Here is a 25,470-nt window from a genome sequence, read left to right on the forward strand (position 1 = left end):
ATTTTACGTTTTATCATGTTTCCTTTTTTGTTATTTCCAGGGTTTGTATTTTTTATATGGTGTTCTTTATGATTTTCCATCAGTGAGCAGTTGCTTCATCAGTATTTTGCACCTGTGCTGCCCCCACCTTTATCATGGGGGTCTGCTGCATCCCACTAGTGCAGTGGTAATCTGATCTGATGTTGGTAAGGCTGTTTCTTCTTCTATGAGATTTCCGAACATACATTTTTTTCTGAACAGATAGGTGGTTTCTGAATTTCTTGATTGGCTGCAACAGAGATGCATTGGTCACCGATGTGGTCAGGGATCGGTCACATGTCCATTCAGCTGGAAAAGCAAGTACTGATACTGGTAGAGTACCTGGGCAACATCGGAAGAGGAATAACCGGGTAGTGGTAAGATAAGTATTCTTTGTTCAATTTATTTCAAGCATGTTATACTCCAAGATACCAGAGGAACTCATAGAGCACTGCTGGGGATTCTTTTTCTGCCAAGGGCCACCGTATATTTATAACATCATTTGTGAACCCTACAACATTATCAACTTAAGAATTATCCTGTTATATTTGGTCAAATATTTTATTAACTCACCTCTAATGTGATGGCTAGAATTGCTTCTCTGTTGATGATGTTATTTGCTACTGATTTTCCAAGTTTGCGTCACTACGGAGCACAGTCAACTTTTTTGCGATAAGTTTTGAAAGACTTTGCTCACAGCATAAGTTGCTCCCAACAAAGATGCAAATTGCAATGGATGTAACTTTAACATGGGAAATTCATAACTGTACACCTACTGTATTCTCACCCATCCCTTGTAGATTGTGAGCCTTCGCGGGCAGGGTCCTCTCTCCTCCTGTACCAGGTGTGACTTGTATTGTGTAAGAATATTGTACTTGTTTTTATTATGTATACCCCTCCTCACATGTAAAGCGCCATGGAATAAATGGCGCTATAACAATAAATAATAATAATAATAACTGCTAAAGTAACATTTATAGAATTCAAGCAGTGGTGGTGGTGTGGAGGGGGTGGTCTGCCATACACATCACATAGGAGGCACCAGAGACTGCTGAAACTCTGTTGAATACATAATATACAGTTACGTCATATATATTTGGACAGAGAAAACATTTTTCTAATTTTGGTTATAGACATTACCACAATGAATTTTAAACAAAACAATTCAGATGCAGTTGAAGTTCAGACTTTCAGCTTTCATTTGAGGGTATCCACATTAAAAGTGGATGAAGGGTTTAGGAGTTTCAGCTCCTTAACATGTGCCACCCTGTTTTTAAAGGGACCAAAAGTAATTGGACAGATTCAATAATTTTAAATAAAATGTTAATTTTTAGTACTTGGTTGAAAACCCTTTGTTGGCAATGACTGCCTGAAGTCTTGAACTCATGGACATCACCAGATGCTGTGTTTCCTCCTTTTTGATGCTCTGTCAGGCCTTCACTGCGGTGGTTTTCAGTTGCTGTTTGTTTGTGGGCCTTTCTGTCTGAAGTTTAGTCTTTAACAAGTGAAATGCATGCTCAATTGGGTTGAGATCAGGTGACTGACTTGGCCATTCAAGAATATTCCACTTCTTTGCTTTAATAAACTCCTGGGTTGCTTTGGCTTTATGTTTTGGGTCATTGTCCATCTGTAGTATGAAACGACGACCTATCAGTTTGGCTGCATTTGGCTGGATCTGAGCACAGAGTATGGCTCTGAATACCTCAGAATTCATTCGGCTGCTTCTGTCCTGTGTCACATCATCAATAAACAGTAGTGACCCAGTGCCACTGGCAGCCATGCATGCCCAAGCCATCACACTGCCTCCGCCGTGTTTTACAGCAAAAGCTACCTCTGATAATGAGTGATAGTCAGGGTCCAGTTTATATAGGAGATGGAAGTGGCTAACAGCTGAGCACAGCTGAGCCTTAAAGGGAACCTGTCACCCCCAAAATCGAAGGTGAGCTAAGCCCACCGGCATCAGGGACTTATCTACAGCATTCTGTAATGCTGTAGATAAGCCCCCGATGTATCCTGAAAGATGAGAAAAAGAAGTTATATTATACTCACCCAGGGGCAGTCCCGCTGTGGTCCAGTCCGATGGGTGTCGCGGTCCGGGGCCTCCCATATTCTTATGATGACGTCCTCTTCTTGTCTTCATGCTGCGGCTTCGGCGTACTTTATCTGCCCTGTTGAGGGCTGAGCAAAGTACTGCAGTGCACAGGCACCAGGAGAGGGTCAGAGAGGCCCGGCGCCTGCGCACTGCAGTACTTTGCTCTGCCCCCAACAGGGCAGACAAAGTATGCCTGCGCCGGAGCCGCAGCGTGAAGACAAGAAGAGGACGTCATACTATGAAGATGGGAGGCCCCGGACCGGACCGCGACGCCCATCGGATCGGACTGCCCACCCAGGTGAGTATAGTCTAACCTCTTTTTCTCATCTTTCAGGTTACATCGGGGGCTTGTCTACAGCAGTACAGAATTCTGTACATAAGCCCCTGATGCTAGTGGGCTTAGCTCACCTTCGATTTTGGGGGTGACAGGTTCCCTTTAAGCAGGAAAGCTTCATAAGGCTCTCATCTGAGCAGATTAACCCCTGCACTGCTAAAATTTTTGACAACATTTAATGTGAAGGTGAAGTGCTTCAAATCAGTGCAGGAGTAGGAGAAATCAAGAGCTGCGGTCTTCTGGCTCCACTCTGTCACGGTAAAGCCATGTAATACACGCATGGGTCTGCTCCCTACTGACATGGCTAAGCTCTGTACACATGGTACACGCATGGCTCTGTTAAGCACACGTCACACACATGCATTAAGAAATCCCTGCATGTGTTGTGGCTGTCGAACATCCGCGAGACAGACAGGAACGGGAACTCGAACATATTTTCATCTGATAACACCTTATTCGAGCACGTTCGCTTATCACTAGCTAAGATCTGTACACATGGTGCACCCATAGTTCTGCTCTATACACACAATAAATGGTTCTGCTCCATACATATGGTACAAGAATGGCCCCTCTCCATATGCTCAAGGCTCCAATCCAAACATATCGTAAACACGTGGTTCTGATCCTTATACTTGGTAAACGCATACTTATACTTATACTTGGTACACATATACTTGGTACACGCAAAGCTGTTTCCTACACATGGTACATGCATGGTTCCACTATGTACACACATGTCTTCGCTCCAAACATGTAGGTAGATGCATTGTTCTGCTCTGTATACAACCCCTGGCAAAAATTATGGAATCACCGGCCTTGGAGGATGTTCATTCAGTTGTTTAATTTTGTAGAAAAAAAGCAGATCACAGACACGGCACAAAACTACAGTCATTTCAAATGGCAACTTTCTGGCTTTAAGAAACACTAAAAGAAATCAAGAACAAAAAATGTGGCAGTCAGTAATGGTTACTTTTTTAACCAAGCATAGAGGAAAAATTATGGAATCACTCAATTCTGAGGAAAAAATTATGGAATCATGAAGAGCAAACAAACTAAAAACCACTCCCACACATCACTAATATTTTGTTGCACCACCTCTGGCTTTTAGAACAGCTTGCAGTCTCTGAGGCATGGACTTAATGAGTGTCACACAGTACTCTTCATCAATCTGGCTCCAACTTTCTCTGAATGCTGCTGCCAGATCAGCTTTGCAGGTTGGAGCCTTGTCATGGACCATTTTCTTCAACTTCCACCAAAGATTTTCAATTGGATTGAGATCCGGACTATTTGCAGGCCATGACATTGACCTTATGTGTCTTTTTTCAAGGAATGTTTTCACAGTTTTTGCTCTATGGCAGGATGCATTATCATCTTGAAAACTGATTTCATCATCCCCAAACATCATTTCAATTGATGGGATAAGAAAAGTGTCCAAAATATCAACATAAACTTGTGCATTTACTGAAGATGTAATGACAGCCATCTCCCCAGTGCATTTACCTGAAATGCAGCCCCATATCATCAATGACTGTGGAAATTTGCATGTTCTCTTCAGGCAGTCATCTTTATAAATCTCATTGGAACAGCACCAAACAAAAGTTCCAGCATCATCACCTTGCCCAATGCAGATTCACGATTCATCACTGAATATGACTTTCATCCAGTCATCCACAGTCCACGATTGCTTTTCCTTAGCCCATTGTAACCTTGCTTTTTTCTGTTTAGGTGTTAATGATGGCTTTCATTTAGCTTTTCTGTATGTAAATCCCATTTCCTTTAGGAGGTTTCTTACAGTTCGGTCACAGACGTTGACTCCAGTTTCCACCCATTCGTTCATCATTTGTTTTGTTGTGCATTTCCTGTTTTCGTATTGCTTTAAGTTTCCGGTCTTGACGCTTTGATGTCTTCCTTGGTCTACCAGTATGTTTGCCTTTAACAACCTTCCCATATTGTTTGTATTTGGTCCAGATTTTAGACGCAGCTGACTGTGAACACCCAACTTTTGCAACAATGCGTGATGATTTACCCTCTTTTAAGAGTTTGATAATCCTCTCCTTTGTTTCAATTGACATCTCTCATGTTGGAGCCATGATTTATGTCAGTCCACTTGGTGTAACAGCTCTCCAAGGTGTGATCACTCCTTTTTAGATGCAGACTAACAAACAGATCTAATTTGTTGTGTTATTGTGGGGTATGAAAATTTACAGGGTGATTCCAGAATTTTTTTCCTCAGAATTGAGTGATTCCATAATTTTTCCCCTAATCTTCGTTAAAAAAAAGTAACCATTACTGACAACCACATTTTTTGCTCTTTTAGTGTTTCTTAAGCCAGAAAGTTGTTATTTGAAGTGACTTTAGTTTTGTGCCATGTCTGTGATCTGCTTTTTTTTCTACAAAATTAAGCAACTGAATGAACATCCTCCAAGGCCGGTGATTCCATAATTTTTGCCAGGGGTTGTGCATGGTTCTACGTTCTACTCCATACATACGGTACAAACATGACTCTGCTCCGTACACCTCATACGCACACAGCTCCCTTCATTCTATACACCTCGTACACACGCGGCTCCGCTCCGTACACCTCGTACACACGCGGCTCCGCTCCGTACACACGCGGCTCCGCTCCGTACACCTCGTACACACACGGCTCCGCTCCGTACACCTCATACACACACGGCTCCTCTCCGTACACCTTGTACACACGCGGCTCCTCTCCTTACACCTCGTACACTGGCGACTCCGCTCTGTACACCTGCGGCTCCGCTCCGTACACCTCATACACACACGGCTCCTCTCCGTACACCTCGTACACACACGGCTCTGCTCCGTACACCTCGTACACACACGGCTCCGCACACCTTGTCCACCCACGACTCCGCTCTGTACACCTCGTACACATGCAGCTCCGCTCCGTACACCTCATACACACACGGCTCCTCTCCGTACACCTCGTACACACGCGGCTCTGCTCCGTACACCTCGTACACACACGGCTCCGCACACCTTGTCCACCCACGACTCCGCTCTGTACACCTCGTACACACGCAGCTCCGCTCCGTACACCTCGTACACACACGGCTCCTCTCCGTACACCTCGTACACACGCGGCTCCTCTCCGTACACCTCGTACACACATGGCTCCTCTCCGTACACCTCGTACACACGCGGCTCCGCTCCGTACACCTCGTACACACACGGCTCCGTACACCTCTTACACCAGCGACTCCGTTCCGTACACCACGTACACACGCGGCTCCGCTACGGCAACCTCGTACACACACGGCTCTGCTCCGTACACCTCGTACACACACGGCTCCGCTCCGTACACCTCGTACACACGCGGCTCCGCTCCGTACACCTCGTACACACACGGCTCCGTACACCAGCGACTCCGTTCCGTACACCACGTACACACATGGCTTCGCTCCGTACACCACGTACACACATGGCTTCGCTCCGTACACCGCGTACACACGGCTCTGCTCCGTACACCTCGTACACACATGGCTCCGCTCCGTACACCTCGTACACACACACCTCTGCTACATCCACCCTGTAAACCCCTCCTGACCCCACACATAAACTTCCCCTCATCCAGCACCATGACAACCAGCACAGCAGAGTCCTGCATACTGAGGCCCCTGATCATGTGACCCCTGACTCCTCCCCTCCTGTGACCTCATCCCAGGTCCTGTGTGCACAGAGCAGCCATATATGTGGTGTGCGGCTCTGCAGGTGGAGGTAGGTGCTGGAGATTCCCCATTACTGGACATATTCATACATCTCCCAACATTGAAAGGCAGGAGAGAGGAACATTTATTGCTTAATTTACCTCAATTTCTAGTTACTGGTAAGCCATTTCCCTCACCTCGCTGAGCCCTTTATATTTGCTCCCACTGATATTGCCCCTATATAATCCTATTAGTGTTCCTCACAAAGTACAGCACCATCTTCATGGCCTCGCACACATCACACTTACCTGTCACGTCCCTACTTGCTGTTCCTGAACTGCTCCCTGCATGTCCTGCTTTAATTAAAGGGAACCCATCGGCAGGATTGTGCTCAGTAACCTACACACAGTGTCAGGTCGGTGCCGTTATACTGATTACAATGACACCTTGGGTGATGAAACCCATGTTGTGATTCTTTTAACCTTTATTTTCAGTTTTGAGTTAATGACATGCCCGTGCTCCGGGGCGGCCTGTGGGGGTCTTCATGTGGTGCCCTGATTAGGTATTCATGTGTAAGGCTTCTGACAGGTCACTGATCCCTCACTGACCTGCCCCCTATTCTACATAATGAATATTATTTATACACATATTGGAAAAAAAAAACCCTTTCTGTAGGCAGTTGCCGGCAGTGGTGCTTGTGCTGCTTCATGATCGCATATGCGATGTCTATGTCATTCATATCTTTTATGTTATCCTTATAAATGGCCGACAGCGCCATCTTGGTGGAGACATTTTTTTTTCTTTAGCAAGATGGCGCCACCTGCCCAGTAGCAGCTATCGGCCAGCGCCATTTTCAAACTGCTTTTTTTTTTAAGGAATTTAAGGATAGCATGAATGAAATGAGTTATATACACATTGCATATGCGATCATGTTGCAGGGCAGGTACCATCGTCTGAGCCTGTCCGCAGAAGGGATTTTTTGTTTCAATATGTATATATAATATTATGTAAACTAGGGGGCGGGTCAGTGAGGGATCATTGACCTGTCAGCAGTCTTCATTATGAAAACCTTATCAGTGCATCACAGGCCGCCCATTAACTCAAAACTGAAAATAAAGTTTAAACAACAGCCATAAGATTAAAACACAATAGTAACACCTACTGGGGTAGAATTATAATATAACGGGTATATATACAGTACAGACCAAAAGTTTGGACACACCTTCTCATTTAAAGATTTTTCTATATTTTCATGACTATGAAAATTGTACATTGACACTGAAGGCATCAAAACTATGAATTAACACATGTGGAATTATATACTTAACAAAAAAGTGTGAAACAACTGAAATTGTGTCTTATTTTCTAGGTTCTTCAAAGTAGTCACCTTTTGCTTTGATGACTGCTTTGCACACTCTTGGCATTCTCTTGATGAGCTTCAAGAGGTAGTCACCGGGAATGGTTTTCACTTCACAGGTGTGCCCTGTCAGGTTTAATAAGTGGGATTTTGTGCCTTATAAATGGGGTTGGGACCATCAGTTGTGTTGTGCAGAAGTCTGGTGGATACACAGCTGATAGTCCTTCTGAATAGACTGTTAGAATTTGTATTATGGCAAGAAAAAAACAGCTAAGTAAAGAAAAACGAGTGGCCATCATTACTTTAAAGGGACTCTGTCACCTGAATTTGGAGGGAACAATTTTCAGCCATAGTGGCGGGGTTTTCGGGTGTTTGATTCACCCTTTCCTTACCTGCTGGCTGCATGCTGGCTGCAATATTGGATTGAAGTTCATTCTCTGTCCTCCATAGTACATGCCTGCACAAGGCATTGTGTTGATGTTCTCAACAACCATAAGATATATGGAGATCTATAATCAGCTGTTTGATTATATAGCTCCTGCTGCCATTGCTGCTTCTGCCTCTGACACTACAGCTGCTGAGCAAGGATCAACTGCTTCAAAAGCTCCTCCATCTTGTCAGCAGGCTTGAACTGTAGCGTTGCCGGCTTAATTACTGACATGCAGCACACTCTGGGGTATGCCTCAGTTCACACTGCCCGCATTCTCCACCATATGTAGTGCTGCGGGGTTTGTGCAGTGTTGCAGATAGTGACCACAAGAAAGATCACAGTAAAACCTGTTTAATGCCCAAACTCACACAGTGCACAGCACGCATATCCTCTGGATCGCAGCCGGGAAACAAGACAGTCCATAAGTGCGTCCAGTTGCCGAGGGTGACTGCACCACCGTATCACACTGCTGGGTGCCAGGATTTCACTCTGCTTGGCTCTGTGTTCCCTCACACAGGCTGAGCTTTTGCAGAGCCATCTGTCCTGCTTGCTACAAACTCCACACTGACATGCCCAGGGTCATAACTACAACAGGTGCAGGGGTTGCAATCGCACCCGGGCCCTGGAGCCTTGGGGGCTCTAAAAGTCCCTTTGGCCTTTAGGAAAAAACTATTGCTATTAAAGATTTAAAATATTTGGGGGCCCCGTTGGAGCTTTCGCATCAGGGCCCATGAGTTTCAAGTTACACCACTGGACACACCCCACCCTCTACTACAGGGGTTTTTACAAAAGAACCTGTGGCCGTCGGCCACATGGAAAACCTGGGCTGGGGAAGAAAACTGACTGCCCCACTACCATCCTGTAGTCTGTTTCAAAAATAAAAGCCCAGAGCAGGTTTTCTTAGATCTGCATTGGACAGGTCCCAACCACGGATCTCCGCGCTGACTATATCTGGCCAATTATTTCAAAGAAACAATTGACCATATCTGACAGGAAATTTTCTCCCAATCCAATATACCATGCACTGTCTTCCCTCCCCTACTGCAACTAGCTCATTTTTTGACTTTGAACCTGTCACGGAAGAAAAAGTGATCAGGCTCCTTGCATCTTCTCGCCCGACTACTTGCACCAGTGACCTTATTCCTCACAACTCTTCCAGTCCCTTTCCCCTACTGTCACCACTGACCTAACAAAAATATTCAACCTCTCTCTCTCTTCCGGTATTTTTCCCTCATTTAAGCATGCCATCATACATCAATAACTTAAAAAAACATCCCTCGACCAAAACTGTGCTGCTAATTACAGACCTGTCTCTAATCTTCCCTTCATCTCTAAACTCCTGGAACGCCTGGTCCACTCCCGTCTTATCCGCTATCTCTCAGATAACTCTCTTCTTCACCCTCTTCAATCTGGTTTCCGCTCTTTACACTCTACTGAAACTGCCCGCCCTAAAGTCTCTAATAATCTATTAACAGCTAAATCTAATGGTCACTGCTCCCTCTTGATTCTCCTGGATCTCTCTTCAGCATTCGATACTGTGGATCATCAGCTCCTCCTCACTATGCTCCGCTCCATCGGCCTCAAGGACGCCGTTCCCTCCTGGTTCTCCTCCTACATCTCTGACCGCTCCTTCACTGTTTTTTTTTTTGCTGGCTCCTCCTCCTCTCATCTTTCCCTTACTGTTGGGGTTCCTCAAGGATCAGTCCTAAGCCCCCTCCCCTCCTCTTGGTTGGAGCCATTTTCCAACAATTGTCTTTCAGAGCTCCATACAGGTTTTGTGATTCCTGACTTGTCAGCAGGGAGAATTCATGTGCCATTTGCGAAACCTATTGGGTGACGGCAAAGCTCCACCACTTTGGGTCATTACCCACTCCACCCAGACAGTGGTGGCCTCCTTTGTGGTATGGCAAATGCCTTCCAGTCTTCAAGAATGCATTTTCCTTAAAGGCAACCTGTCGCCAGGTTTTTCCCTTATAACCTACTGCCACCAACTTTCAGCCTCATGTGACAGCATTTTAAAATGGTGTACTAATGACTAATTTGTCCTGCAAGGCTAAAAAGAAGATCTTTATTAAACTTGCCTACGGGGCGGTCTGGTACAATGGGTGTCTATGGTCTTCATTCGGCGCCTACTCTTTTTTTGCAATGCCGTCCTTTTTCTCTATTTCGTGTGGATGACACATCCTACATCTTTCCACACCGTGTCCCCCTTTGCGCTCCTGCTCAGGCACACTTCTATCTGCCCTGCTGAGAGAAGAGCAAACTACTGTACTTCGCATGCGATCTTTGGCATTTCCCTGCACATGATCTGAACCGTACCTCGCTCTGCCGTCTGCAGGGCAGAGAGAAGTGTGTCTGCGCAGGAGCGAGAAGGGAAACCCTGTACATGACGTAGGATACATCATCCACACGAAGAAGGGAAGGAGGATGGCATAGCAAGTTGTGAGGAGGCGCCAGACCAAGACCAGCAACTCCCATCGGACCGGACTGCCCTTTGGTTGAGTATAATAAAAGGTCTTTTTTTTCTCTACCTTATAGGGCGAATTGGAGTCCTATATATATCATTTTAGAATGCTGTCACTTGGGGCTGAAAGGTGGTGTCCGTAGGTTATATGGGAAAAACCTGTTGATGGGTTCCCTTTAATCTAATCTATGCATTCTCCAAGATCTACAATTGCGTACCTTTTGCAGAGGTGAGACCTGGCAGTGAGGTGGTGCAGTATTCAGGCTACTACCCTTTCTAAGTTCTTGTCGTCCTTTCAATAAAATAACCTGCTTTCAGACTTCCTATGTTCCTTTGTCCACCGTGGAACAGATCGTTTTAATTATTTAAAATAAGAAACAAGGAGAAAAAAAGGGTAAGGCAATGTAGCCTCAGCCAGCTCACCGACAGCCACAGGTGCTCGGAACTCCGTCTTGACATAACGTGGAGCAATCAAAGGAATTGAAGAGGAAAGCGTTCCTGCTCCTAAAAATAATAGTCTTTTTGATCCATTTTAAAACTTATTGATTAGCCATAAAAAAACCTTGTATTAAGTGGTTGCATCCACTTAATACAAGGTTTTTTTATGGCTAATCACTAAGTTTTAAAATGGATCAAAAAGACTATTATTTTAGGAGCTGGAACGCTTTCCTCTTCAATTCCATTGATTGTTTTAATTATGTAGAATCCTGAGTAAATTTTCTTTTATGGTAGATTTTTTATTTTTTTTCCCTTTTTAAAAATGTCTCCTTCATTTTGTCATGTAGTCTTCATCTCTTCCCTTTTTTTTTTTTTTTTTTTTTAATTCCCGTCTCTGTGTCAGTTTCCTGGTGGCTGTAGTTTCTTCCTTTCATCCTACAATTAAATTTGATTGACGCACAAGTTTTTTGTTTTTTTTTCTAAAACTGTAATATAACATTGTCAAAAAGCTAAAAGCTGCTATACATAAATGTTTTTTTTTAATATTTTTAGGTAAAAAAATGCCTTCCTGTTTAGTGAACCAGTGTGCAAACAAAACGGGTAAAAAGGGCCAAAGTGAGGAAATAATCCTGCACAGATTTCCTAATGATCCATCAAAAATAAAGGTTTGGCTAGAAGCAACCGGGCAACACTTTCAAGACATTGATGCGTTAGCAGAGAATATTCTTGAACGCCGAAAACAAAACAAATATGCACTGTGTTCAATTCATTTCAAGCCCTATTGCTATGACATTACACCAAATAAAATAATACTACGTCCAGATGCTGTACCATCTATATTTCCTGTAGTGGCAGAAGGAGAAAACATCATCTCAGAAGATTTGAAGAAGGATCGAAGTAGAACACGAAAGAGAGCATTTGAGGCCACATTAAGTGGCATGGGAAGTATGGGTGTAGCCTCCTTGAAAACTCAAGTAATTGATCCAGATTACTACACCAAACCAGGATATCGTTCCATTGAGACACAGACAGAGTACACGTTGTCCAACTCAGAAATGATTATGAAAATCATTCATTTCAAAGACGAAGATGAATGTGAAGAACCAATTACACCACGTAAGTAGAGATGATCGAATCTTTTGAAATTCGGAATTGATAGGTATGTCAAATTTTTAAAAAAAATGTACTTGGCAGCTAATCCATTTGTCACAATGAAGAAGCCTAGAATTACCAAGAAAATACTTCTATATTGCTCCAAGGCCTCATTGGACTGTTTCCAACTCCCCGTTAAGCTCTATAACCAAAACACAGCATTAGAAATATCAAGATCACCTCACTATAGAAACGGAGGGTAGTCATAAATAACTAGTAGCCCATTTAATAATGTAGAGTTTAAAAAAAAAAAAAAAAGTCCAAAAATTATCCACCTCTTTATGATCAGATAGACCGTTGTTTGCAGAATATAACTCAAACTGTCCTCACTGTGAAAGTTCTGTTGTGACTGAGACGAGAGATAAGCCTTATACTCCACAACACCCTCTACTTCCTCCCCACTAATACACCAACTGGAGGTAAAAAAGGCCAATTATGACCTGCCCAGACAGCTGGTGCCAGTGGTGGTGCTTTTGCAAGTGTCTCCTTCATTCTTAGACCTGGTAGTTTTTTTTTGTCTATTGCACTACCACATCCAGTGGCAATTTTTATTTTGCTATAGATTTTGTCCAACACTAAAGTAAACTTTTGACAGTGTTAGTCATCTCGTGCCAAAAAAGTAACAAGAAATGCAAGGTATGTAGGTAGGTACATGCACAGAAATCAACATGTAGCGTGTTCAAAAACAGGCATGCATTGTTAAACGGATACATTTTGTTTTTACAAGATTCAACCTCCTTTGGAAAAAAAATAATATTACACAAACTTGCAAAATAGGAACACACACACACACACACACACACACACACACACACACACACACACACACACACACACACACACACACACACACACACACTTAGACCCTTTTGGCAAACAATTAAGTTATTAATGGTTGTCGAAGGAATGTTCTGCCATGCTTAATGCACCTAGACACACAAATACTTAAATGGACTGTCAGCACATGATGATTATTCAAATCAAGTCCTAGTGCTCGGTGCAACGTGGCGTGGCCAAACATTTACCTTAAGTGCCCTTTCCCACCTTCTTGTTTTTCCCTCTATCTCCATTCGTGAAGGCCTCTTCATGGCATTGACGTCTGCCGAGCTTTGCTCTATGACTCTATGGCCGCCACTCTTTGCTGTGCTCCACATCGGGGTTGACAAGTTACCATACGAACCTCAGTGATCTTATCACCCAAGGCATTTTGAGGCTGACTTAGAAAACCATAATTGTCTGCGTATTGAGTTAGCTATGTGTTCCGTTACTTTGTGCTTTAAGATTTGCCAACCTTCAGTTCTCTCAGCTAAAATCTTTACATACTCCTCCATTAAATTTGTGGCTCAGACCTGATTAACCCTTTGTGTGCTGTAAACATAACCAATGGTTATCTGAACTTGTTCACACTTCAAACACTCTTGCTTCAGAGAATATCTTTTTATTTATTTATTTTTTAAACTAGTAATCCTCTTCATCTCTTCTGTCTGTGTCTTTCGATTGTTTGCCGATTTAACGCTTCATCTGCTGTAAGCCTAATGAACTACTCTGGCCTAGTTCACATTTCAAATTTTGCTGCAACTCCTAAAATATACACAATCCGTTCCTGTAGTCATCTTAAACTTTGTCTCTGCCTCCTTATTTACATTGATCCATTTCTATCTTCCCTTTATGATTTAATGGCTCAACAATAGTGATGAGCGAATGTGCTTGGATAATGTGTTATCCAGAGCATGCTCGGGTGCTAACCGAGTGATTTCGGTGTGCTCGAATAGTAAGGGTATGTGCACACGCTGCGGATTTTGCTGCGGATCTGCAGCGGATTGGCCGCTGCGGATTCGCAGCAGTTTTCCATGAGTTTACAGTACCATGTAAACCTGTGGAAAACAAAATCCGCAGTGCACATGCTGCGGAAAAAAACGCTCGGAAACGTAGCGTTGTTTATTCCGCAGCATGTCAATTCTTTGTGCGGATTCTGCAGCGGTTTACACCTACTCCATAAAAGGAATCCACAGGTGTAAAACCGCAGGTGGAATTCGCAAAAAAATTGCCGTAATTCCGCAGGAAATCCGCAGTGCGGTTTACCTGCGGATTTACCAAAATCAGTCCGGAAAAATCCGCAGAGTAATCCGCAGCGTGTGCACATACACTAAGAGTCCCCGCGCCTGCCTGTCTCGCATCTGACAACTGAAACGCATGCAGGGATTGCCTAACAAATGGGCTACCTATCGAAATGAGCCCTAACATGGCTTTTTAAAGAGAAAAAAAAACAAAAGAATATAGGAAAAAAGAATACACGTCGAGCACACTAGTTATCTATCACAGGTACGCTATAATCACTTACGAAAGGGTCAACGGTATAAATCTAGCATTTTTCTTGCATATGAAATAAAAAAGAAAATATCCAGCATTCAAAACAATATGACCCTCATACAACTTGTCCCTCTTGCATCATGTCACCCACAAACTATGAGATATATATAGGGACTCATACTCATTTACGAGAGAAACGGACAAGTGCAGTCCGATAAAAAAAAAATTTGCAGATGAGCAAGGACTCAGATTAACCTTGGTCAGAGTGCAATCCTTTTTTTTATTATTATTCCCCCCTTCAATTGATTACAAAGGTGACATCAACCCCAATACTATCACCCCACTTTCCATCGCTACAGGGCAAGTGGGAAGAGCGAGGCTAAGTGTCAGATCTGTTGCATCTCTTGGATGCGCCATTTCTATGGCTGCTGAGAGCTGATGTTTTTAGTCTGGGATGGGGCCAATATCCATGTCCCCTTTCTTCACTGTTGATATCAGCCCTTAGCTGTCTGCCTACCCTTTGCTTGTTATTAATTATAAGGGGACACTACTTCATTTTTTGGGGGGGCGGCCCCAATTTTAATAACCAGTAAAGCCTAGTATACAACTGAGAGCTGTTATTAATAACCTTGGATGCTCCATGGGTATTACACCACCCCCATTCCCAGGCTGTAAACATCGGCCTCCTGCTGTCTGCTTTCCCTCTGCTGGTTAATAACATTTTGGGGAACTCCAAGCCAAATTTTTCTTTAGGAAATAATATATTTACTAATAAACCTAGATGGTGGCCCGATTCTAACGCATCGGGTATTCTAGAATATATATGTAGTTTATTTATGAAGATTTTAGAATAATACAATGAATACACAGAATTCGGCTGGCCGGGCGCGACCAATTAGCGAAGCGTGGCTCAAATCCAGCGCCAATTCGCGGCCGGAGTGCGCCTGTTGCTGATTGTTCACGGCCGGCCACGTAGTATATTGAACAGCCCACGTAGTATATAGCACAGCCACATAGTATATTGCACAGCCGAAGCAGGATATAACAGCCCACGCAGTATATAGCACAGCCGACGTAGTATATAGCACAGCGACGTAGTATATAACATAGCCCATGCAGTATATAACACAGCCCATGTAGTCCCACGTAGTATATAGCACAGCCAAGTAGTATATTGCACAGCCATGAAGTATATTGCACTGTCCACGTAGTATATTGCACAGCCATGAAGTATATTGCACTGTCCACGCAGTATATAGCACAGCCGACGTAGTATATAGCACAGCGACGTAGTATATAACATAGCCCATGCAGTATATAACACAGCCCATGTAGTCCCACGTAGTATATAGCACAGCCAAGTAGGGGTCATTCCATATCAAGTGATCCAAATATGAATATTTTTTTTACCTTATGTCTTTAGATTTTTTTTATTTTTTGTTTTTATGAAGTACAACTTTAGTTAATTACAAATTAAAAGTTTAGAATTTTTTTCTTCATCAGTTAATTTTTTACAGATTTTTAAAGTTTTGAAAAAGCATGGATTTTGGCCTGGTATGGCTTTACATTTTTTATCATATCTCGAGCTAGAATTAAGATAAAGAGGTGGGAGAGTCATCATTTTTCTCAGAACGGTACCGGCTTTCATTTGATATGTCACAAGACTATGTTTCTTTATATTTTGTTTTGGAGAAATCAAATTAAATATTTTTATGCGCAATTCTGAAAAAAACGTATGTTTTAAAATTGTGAAAACATGCATGTGTGTTACTTGTGTCCTTGTTTATATTTGTACAGGGATTCAACTTGGGATCTATCACATTTGTATTTTTTTTTAAGCCTTGAATCATCTGATTTTATGTTTGTGTGAGTTTCTTCCTTTTTTCTTTTCAAATTACAACTTACTGCATTCAACATTTATATGTAACAATAAAGAAACACAAAAAACAAATACCAAAGTGCCAGAATAAATGCATCTTAATCATCATAACACAACTTGCTCAGCATTTTCAACCTGAATTCATTGAACAAGCCAAAAGATAAAAGGTGATCACATCCTCAAGTGTGGTTTTCTAAATAGTCTGATCCTAATTATATGTTAAAAACAAGATTAAAAGAACCAATATTTCTACCACCTATTTATACATGGAACAATTTTTTTTCTACTACATCACTAAACATGTCATTTCTGAAGTGTTTAAGAAGAATAGTACAGTAGTTAAATCCTCGTACTATAAAATATAAACTAATCAAACAATTAGTAGTAGTTTTTACACTGGGCTTTTATCATCAATGTGTCCCTTCTAGTGGGTGAAATGTGATCTTGTCCATAAGCGCTAACTAGCAATGGCCGTTTCCTTCTGTGTCAGAGTATGTGCGGCTGTCATGGTGTTCGGCTCCACCCGAGTTATATCTGATTTTTGTTCACTTTTACAATGTCTGATTTTATTGGATACACAAAGGACGGCGCTGGACCAGAAGGTGCAGAAAAGTCACTTCTACGTCTTCATTTTCACAATCTTTGGAGAGTCCAGTAGCCGCCAGCGCCGATCATATTCACAGGTCACATAGCCAGTTGTCATCCATGGCCGATCTTGTGCCGCCTTCTACCACTTCATGGACGTCACTGTCTTTATTTCCACTACATGGGATGACAGTCCGGTATTGCTGAGTCCCTGTGATGGGTTCTGCTTCCTGTAACCGATGTTATAACAAACTCTCCTCCTCTTCATAGTCCTGGTTTGTACAATACGTGAACTGGATGTTAAGAATATTTTTCTCCCTCCATTTGAGGCGTTGCCTGGGTGATAAGATCTGGTGGGAATACGGTCTGTGGAGGCCCGAGCTGCCGGCCTGTCATCTGCTCTGCAGTCACCGTCTACCCCTGGTCATTCTCAGCCCTAACAAAGCTTCTCCTCTGTCCTCTCCTGCTTCTAAAACTCTGTAACATAATAAATAATACCGTAATATCTAGCAATCATGGATTATTTGGTAAATATAGACCTCACACTGTTAGACCACAAGCTGAGCAGATCTGAAATCAAGATTTTTGAACTGACACTGTAATAGTTTTATTTTTTAAAATATGATCCCATCATGATCCCATCTTGTATTTTGGTACAGATGTGAATAGGAGCATAGCAGGCACATGTGCAGTTTTTGAAATTTTTAAATGAAACGTTTTTTTCGGAAATGCGTTTTAAAGTTTTGCGCTTGCGTTCGCATAGGTAAAATATTATCAAAGATACTCTTGTGACATATCTGGTGGAAGCCTGTACAGTTCTGAGTAGAATGGTGTTTATTTTGTTTCTCTATCTCTTTTCTAGCCTGAGTTATGGGGAGAAATGTAAAGGCAGGCAACACCAAAATTCGCACTTTTTCCGAACTTTGAAAATCAATAAAAAATAAAAAAAAAAATCTAGAATTTTTTTTTTCTTCACATTTTGCATTCTCTGACACACTATTACCAAATAACAAAATCTCAAAAGAATTAAAAATATAGTGGTAAAAATCATTGGTTCACTTGACATGGAATGACCCGTAGTATATTGCACAGCCATGAAGTATATTGCACAGTCCACGTAGTATATAGCACAGCCCATGTAGTATATAGCACAGCCACGTAGTATATTGCACAGCTGACGCATTATATTGCAGAGCCGACGCACTATATTACACAGCCACGTAGTATATAACACAGCCCACGTAGTATATAACACAGCCAAGTATTATATTGCACGGCCGATGTAGTATATAACACAGCCCACGCTGTATATAACACTGCCTACGTAGTATATAACACAGCCCACGCAGTATATAGCAATGTGGGCACCATATCCCTGTTAAAAAAAAAAAAGAATTAAAATAAAAAATAGTTATATACTCACCCTCCGACGGCCTCCGGATCCAGCCCAGACCTTTCCCGCTTCTCGCGCGCCACTCCGGTCCCAAGCGGCAATAACACGTGATGATGTAGCGGTCTCGTGAGACCGCTGCGTCATCTCCGGTCATTGCCACAATGCATTCTGGGGACGGAGCGGCGCGCGAGGAGCGGGAAAGGCCTGGGCTGGATCCAGGGGCCGTCGGAGGGTGAGTATATAATGATTTTTTTATTTTTTTATTATTTTTAACATTATATGTTTTTACTATTGGTGCTGCATAGGCAGCATCAATAGTAAAAAGTTGGTCACACAGAGGGTTAATGGCAGCGTCAATGGACTGCCTTACATCGCGTTATGCCGCGGTGTAAGGCAGTCCAGTTAACGCTATGTGGGTGCTGACTGGGTGGGGAGTAGGGAGGGGGCACTGACTGCAGGGGAGGAGGGAGGGGCCAATCAGCGACGCGGGATTTCCGTGACAGAAAGACAGTCAGACAGACGGAAGTGACCCTTAGACAATCATATAGTAGATACATACATATTTCCTTTTTAAAACGGTGTAAATGACAGAGTAATTCTCTATGTAAAAGTTCATGTTAAAATTGCATTGCAATTGGATTGCATTCACATGGGTACTTCTGCTACAGTGAACTCCGGCTGCTCGACGGTAAGGTGCTCTCCCCACTTCCTCTTTGCATAGTCATCACTATGTACACATGGTTCCTAGCGATGACTCTATGGGGAGGGCACCCTCCCGGAGGTCACAGTGACTCACCTGCGGAGAACATCCCTGAATGCAGTGCCCATAGAAGGGAGGAAAAGATACGGATTGTGGAGGGTGTGCAAGACGCAGGTGTGGGATTCCGGCACCACAACTGACATACATGCATGGGAGGGGGGTAGTATTATAATGAAGACCGGAGGCCGGGATTTTTTCCAAGCACGGCACGCCCCGGAGCTTGGAAGAAATCATTAGCATAAGGAAAGAATATAAGAAGTCTCAATAACAAGACTGCTAATATGAGGCATACAGATAGGACTTGTTTAACATATTAATGCCCATATTAATAGGTCAAATGCGTCTCAGGGGATGACCGATTCCCTTCAAATGCATATCAGGTGACCCTGGACAAACTGTCTGGATCTGCTTGCCAAAAAAGACCAAATAAGGAAAGTGTGAAAATCGCCTTTTAAATTCTCAAGTTCCCAAGAGTAACAATACAATTCCGTAGCTTGAAAGGGTTTAATTTTTTCCTGAAGCGTCTCCGACTATAAAAACTTGACATCTGTACCTTCAGCCCAAAGACATTATGGCAAGATGCCCTCCAATTGTTTTATTTATTTTCCGGACTGTGGTCTATATAACTTTATTATAGTTTCACAGATTACATTACTTTTCTTTACAGAAACTATTCTAAATGGATATGACACGTTTGTGAAAGCTCTGAAACCGGAACCCATACTGAAGGCTGAAAGCGAAGGATAAATGTTGGTAAAATATAATCACTAAAATGCCATGAGAGAAAAAGTTGTGTTCCAAAAGTGTCAGAGGTGATCTGTATTAACTCTTACAGGGAATCAGTCAGCCCCCCTCCACCTAGTGCACTTTAAATTTAAATGGTAATATAGTGTTGTAGTGGGACTTGGCTTTCATAGTAGCACTGTACCTGTTACAGTGCCTGTGAAAATAACTTTTTAATTTGTATGCAAATGAGAAGGCGTCAGTGCACCCTTGGTGTAGCCAAGAGTTCAATACAACATTACGCCTGTTCTTTTACAATTAGTGATGAGTGAGTGTACTCGTTGCTGGGGTTTTCCCGAGCATTCTTGGGTGACCTCCGAGTATTTATGACTAGGTTTAGTTTTTGTCCATGCATCTGCATGATTTACGGCTGCTAGCCAGCCTGAGTACATGTGGGGGTTGCCTGGTTGCTAGGGAATCCCCACATGTATTCAAGCTGTCTATCAGCTGTAAATCATGCAGCTGAGGCAACGAAAACTAAATCTCCGAGCAGTTACAAATACTCGGAGACCACCCGAGCGCGCTCGGGAAAACCCGAGCAACGAGTATACTCGCTCATCACTATTTACCATACATATTATGGGCCTTCCTGTTGTGAATTAGACCTTTTGGCTCCCTCTTGTGGTCACTAGTGATATTACACTTTGATATTCCTTCCCTTGCTTGGTATCCACCTGGCTTCGTTAGTACAGGGGTGTCGCTATTTGAACTTCCTGGATTTTCAGTCTGGTGCCTGGCATCGTTGTAATCAGATCCTTCTGTTTGCTCCTATCTGCTGGTCCTGGTTCTTTGCAAAATTAAGCTAAGTTCTGCTTTCTTGGTTTTGGTTATTTTCTGTGCTCTTATTTTTGTCTAGCTTGTACTAAATGTGATTCCTTATATTGCTGAAGCTCTAGGGGGCGGATGTTCTCCCCCCGTGCCGTTAGACGGTTCGGGGGTTCTTGAATATTCCGCGTGGAGTTTTTGTGAGGGTTTTTGCTGACCATATAAGTCATCTTCCTATATTCTGCTATTAGTTAGCGGGCCTCTCTTTGCTAAAACCTAGTTCATTTCTTGCGTTTGTCTTTTCTTCTTACCTCACCGTTATTATTTGTTGGGGGCTTGTATCCAACTTTTTGGGGTATTTCCTCTGGAGGCAAGAAAGGTCTTTCTTTTCCCTGCTAGGGTTAGTTAGTTCTCCGGCTGGCGCGAGACGTCTAGAATCAACGTAGGTACGTTCCCCGGCTGCTGGTATTTGTGTGCTAGGTTCAGGTATATGGTCAGCCCAGTTACCACTGCCCTATGAGCTGGGTTTTATGTTTGCAGACTTCGCTATTGTCTCTGAGACCCCCTGCCATTGGGGTCATAACACCTTCCCACCCCATCCAGCAACTGATTGACAGTGCCCTCTTCATGCATTTTAGTTGTGACATACTCCCTTTAAAGAGGTTGTTCACTTAGGGAACTTTTTTTTATAGCTTAAAATTTTGCGCTGTTTGGTTTTTACAGACTCTTTATTTATTTGATCGTTCAACTTTGATGTGGTCATACATCAGCTGGGAGAAACTTAGCGAATCTGAGACTTTTTTCTGATACATCGACCGATTTTATGCTTTATGTTCATGGTAAATTTAGGTCAATTATGATTTGTGTTTTATTTAGGAAAATATCTGAAATTTTATATATATAATTTCAGAATGGCAAAGGATCTTTTTGGTAAAGAACTTTTATAGTCCTTTTTTTTTCCACCTTTTTCTAGTTTCTAATTTATCCATCTGTAAATTGTATTTTACCTGGTCATTTACATCAGGACTATGGGGTGTATTTAGTTATATCCAAGGTGACTTTCTAAACAAAAATTACATTTTTCCACTATTATGTTGCTCTAGCCCCCAATTTTTCACTTTTGCAATAGATGGCTAAAGATTATGGGACCCAAAATTTATTTCTCAATTTTTCATGAGAAACACTCTTCAGAAACTACTGTTTGGGCACACAATGGACTTAGAAAGGGAATGATCGCTATTTGGCTTTGAGCACAATTTTAGCTAGAACAGATTGCAGATTTCATGTTGTATTTTCAGATCCTCTGAGCAGAAACCCCCCGCAAGTGATCATATTTTGGTGAATACCCCATATATGGGATTCATTTAGGAGTGCAGAGAGCAGTTTGAACCCATATGTGTTTTTATGGAAGTTTATATAATTGGGATGTGAAAAATTACATTTTTTCCACTAATATGTTGATTTATCCCCAACGCATCTCATACATTTAGTAGTCTGTCCCCACTACATTAATGCCAAATATGTGGATGTGAACTGTGGTGTAGACACACTATTGGGCTTGGCGGGAATAGGGACATTTGGTTTTGAGAGCAAGTAGTTTTTCCAGAGCCTTTTGAGCTACTTGTGATGTGGAAACCCCCTATTCCTCAATTGCCAGATGAATGATTTAAGTAAGGGATAGTTTTTTGTGTGGGTTGAGTGAAAGTTTTTCTATTGATACCACTTTGAAGTACTTAACATTTTGGACCACTTTTTTTTAAGGCTCCGTTCCTTTTTGATCGAGTGTTGTACACCAAATACTTACCTCAAAGGTTTCCAAATATATCCATTAATAATATTCTAATTATGCAAAATGTTATTCAGACAAAACCCCTAACGGTACCACTTTGGACTTTGGTTCCTGTTCCAACAGTGTCCTGTCTCTAGAGGCCAACCGCTCTTTTGTGCATTCTTAAAAAGATGGGGCACTGCCGGATCAGAGGCCAGATGGAGTCAAAAGTGACTCAGTCTGCCAAATTAAAGTGAATGGTTCCATCTGGTTGTTTGAAAAACAGGATTGAGACAAAGAGGTTACGCATAAAGTCAGAACTACAGTAAATGCCCAACTTTGAGTGTCGATGTTGTGAGAGGGAGGAGTCTCACTCTCACCCCAATCTAAATGTATTCAGAGGCTTATACAACCAGAGATGTTGCTGGCATTGGATATGGCTGTCACTGCAAGCCTGGGGTGATAGCGCTGGGTACAAATTCTGTGCCCTCACAAATAGGACGTACCGGTATGCCCGTTTACAGGAACTACTTGAAAAAAAGGACTTACCGGTACATCCAATTGTCGAAAAAGAGGCAATTTTTTTACATTGGTCATGTTGCACTATAAAACATTATCATCCATATGTTTAATGACCATACGTGTTGTGTTCCTAATTTAACAGATAACTGTTTTAATTAAGAATAATTTAAATATTAATTTAATCAGGGACTGGCAAAGCCATTCTAAAGCTTCTATCTCCCTGGCTGTAAAACCAGCTGCGCCTCAACTTCTTTCTCTAGAGTGAAAGCTCACTGGCAGTGTAGTCAAGCCAGCAAGCAGTCATACATGTTAAGCAGGTGGGATTCAGCAGAGAACAGTCAGGGAGGCAGAGGCTGCACTGGCAAATTAAAGCACCATTTTTTCCAGTCTGAGAGCAATAGATCTATTCTATAAAAGATCATGTCTTCTTGATCTTGTAAAATACAACAGCATGACCGTACAAACATTTGTGGATGGGGGCGGGTTGTGGCTTTTGTTTTGTTAAGACATTTTAATTAAACCATTCTAATATTGGATAGGTAATAACTAGTGATGAGCGAGTATACTCGTTGCAACCAGGCAACCCCCACATGAACTCAAGCTGGCTAGTAGCCGTAAATCATTCAGCTGAGGTGACAAAAACTAAATCTTCGAACACTTACAAATACTCGGAGATCACCCGAGCGTGCTCAGGAAAAACCCGAGCAACGAGTATACTCGCTCATCACTAGTAACTGGATATAAGCCGAATAGATTCAGAAGACGAGTCCATTGGCAGGGTCAGTATTCTGTGACCCAAATGTCCGGTTATCCCAGGCTTTGTTCCTTCTCCTGGATCTACACCTCTCTGCTGTGCTCCGCATCTAGTTTTGCAGGTTACCCAGAGTGAATCATCTTCCTAGACCTAATTAAGGCCCATTTAGACACACTTGGGTCTTGGGATTGAGACTGTAATCCTATGTTTGAATGCTCCACCTTCTATGCTTTTTGTGCTTGCATTCATCCGCTTAACCTGTGTTCCCAGCTTTTCTTTTGATTAGCTGGTGCGATGTAATGTGTGCGCGTCATGCCACAATGATGATGTCATGCCAGTCCTAGCTAATCAAAAGAAGAGGCGGGGATGCCGGGAAGCAAGGAAACGTCCAGGCCTCCCATCCAGTGGCCACAGAATACTGACCCAGCCAATGGACCAAAGTTGATCCTCCCATCTCTAGAAAAAAAAACTTTCTAAACACGTTTGATGTTTGAAATCTAATTTTACGTTTTCTTTTCTTTTCTTTTCACAGGTTTAACATACAATGACAGATAAGAAAACATTTACTGGCTTTCGATGATATTCCTTTGTAATAATAAAAAAGAAACTGTCGACAATGGAACACATTTGTTTTTAACTCTTAAAAAACTGAAATAATTGTTTTATATTTTTAAAAGGAACGTCATTTGTGATACAATGTCTTCATAACTGTTTGTATCTATGGTAATCGTATCCTTTGACATAATGTTATTTGGTTCTTTTAAACGTATTGTCTGTTTTGTCGTAAATGTGATCGTTTAACCTTCACTTTTTGTAGCTCCAAACCCTTGAACAGGTCTTCGAATATGTGTTCTCTGAATTGAGTGTTCGCAGGTGAAGTTGTTCTCTACCGCAATCATTTTTTTTCTCTATGAATGTTTTAAAAAGACATTCTGTAAAGTTTGCTTTCACCAGCTGTACAATTATCAGCAATTTCACCTAAATTCTATGTGGCAGAGATACAGATAAATGATGTAAATATTGTTTGGCTTGCACAATTGCCACCGTTATCGAATAAATGGAGTCCGGTGAAGGGGAGGTGGATTTATTCAGCACGGTCATTGGCCTATTCCAGGCGATATAGTATTAGGCTGTAGATCTTGGTTCATCCACCATATTGAATGTTAGTAGACGTTGTAATTTTACTATTTATGACACACGGCAGCACCGATATTTAAAAAAAAACAAAAAAACGAACGCATTTGACTGGAAGTCTGTATTGGGATTGGTGGAGGCCAACCTTACTGTATGCTACTGCTGTCAATCAAGAAACTGTGTAATAAAACATATTGATTTTACAAACTCTGTTTTATTTTTAATTATTTCCCCCAAAGTAATTTAACAATAAAAATTAACAGCAAAAGGAATATGCGACATAAGCCATGATGATCAAATTTGCTAAAGTGCATGAATTATAAAGGGAAGGTCAATTTGCAGTGAAGTAATTTGATGCAAACTGAATATTCCTTATTACCCTCAAGGGTTTCTCCAGACCAAAAAGGATAATAAATGTCAGATGTAATAAAAAATAAATACTAGTCACCCCACTGCTCGCCTGTCCTGCCATCCCTGCAGCCTGACGGTCAGTCCCTCTTCTTTTTTTGTTATCCCTTCATGCGCATCCCTTTTTGGCTTCTGGTATGACTAGACCATTGATGTTCCTGTGTGTTATGCCGTCACAGCCTTGACCAGGCGCAGGGCCTGGAGTGATGTGGCCGAAGAGGAATGTGTGCGTCGAGGGGTTAAAATACTTACTATACCCCTGGATAAAATCCTTGAGGGGTGCAGTTTCCAAAATGGGGTCAGTTGTGGGAGGTTTCTGAGGTTTGAGCACTGTAGGGGCCCTGCATATGCGACATGGTGCCCACAATCTATTACAGCCAATTTGTTTTCCAAAATTCAAACATTGTTCCTTCCTTTCCGAGCCCATTTGTCCAAACAGAACTTTTTGACTAT

The 25,470-nt window shown here is 42.2% G+C and overlaps 1 protein-coding gene across 1 annotated transcript in view; it reads left to right on the plus strand.

Moving 5' to 3' along the window:
- LOC143768166 (uncharacterized) overlaps positions 1-24,810 on the plus strand; it is a 138,955-nt gene extending 114,145 nt beyond the window's left edge. The window contains exons 14-17 of the mRNA XM_077256854.1: positions 241-395; positions 11,357-11,920; positions 19,551-19,632; positions 24,008-24,810. The gene's annotated coding sequence lies outside the window, so the exon portion shown is untranslated. The remainder of the gene's footprint in view (positions 1-240; positions 396-11,356; positions 11,921-19,550; positions 19,633-24,007) is intronic.
- The last annotated feature ends 660 nt before the right edge of the window (positions 24,811-25,470 follow it).

The sequence above is a fragment of the Ranitomeya variabilis genome, chromosome 4, assembly GCF_051348905.1.
Source record: "Ranitomeya variabilis isolate aRanVar5 chromosome 4, aRanVar5.hap1, whole genome shotgun sequence".
NCBI classification, from domain to species: domain Eukaryota; kingdom Metazoa; phylum Chordata; class Amphibia; order Anura; family Dendrobatidae; genus Ranitomeya; species Ranitomeya variabilis.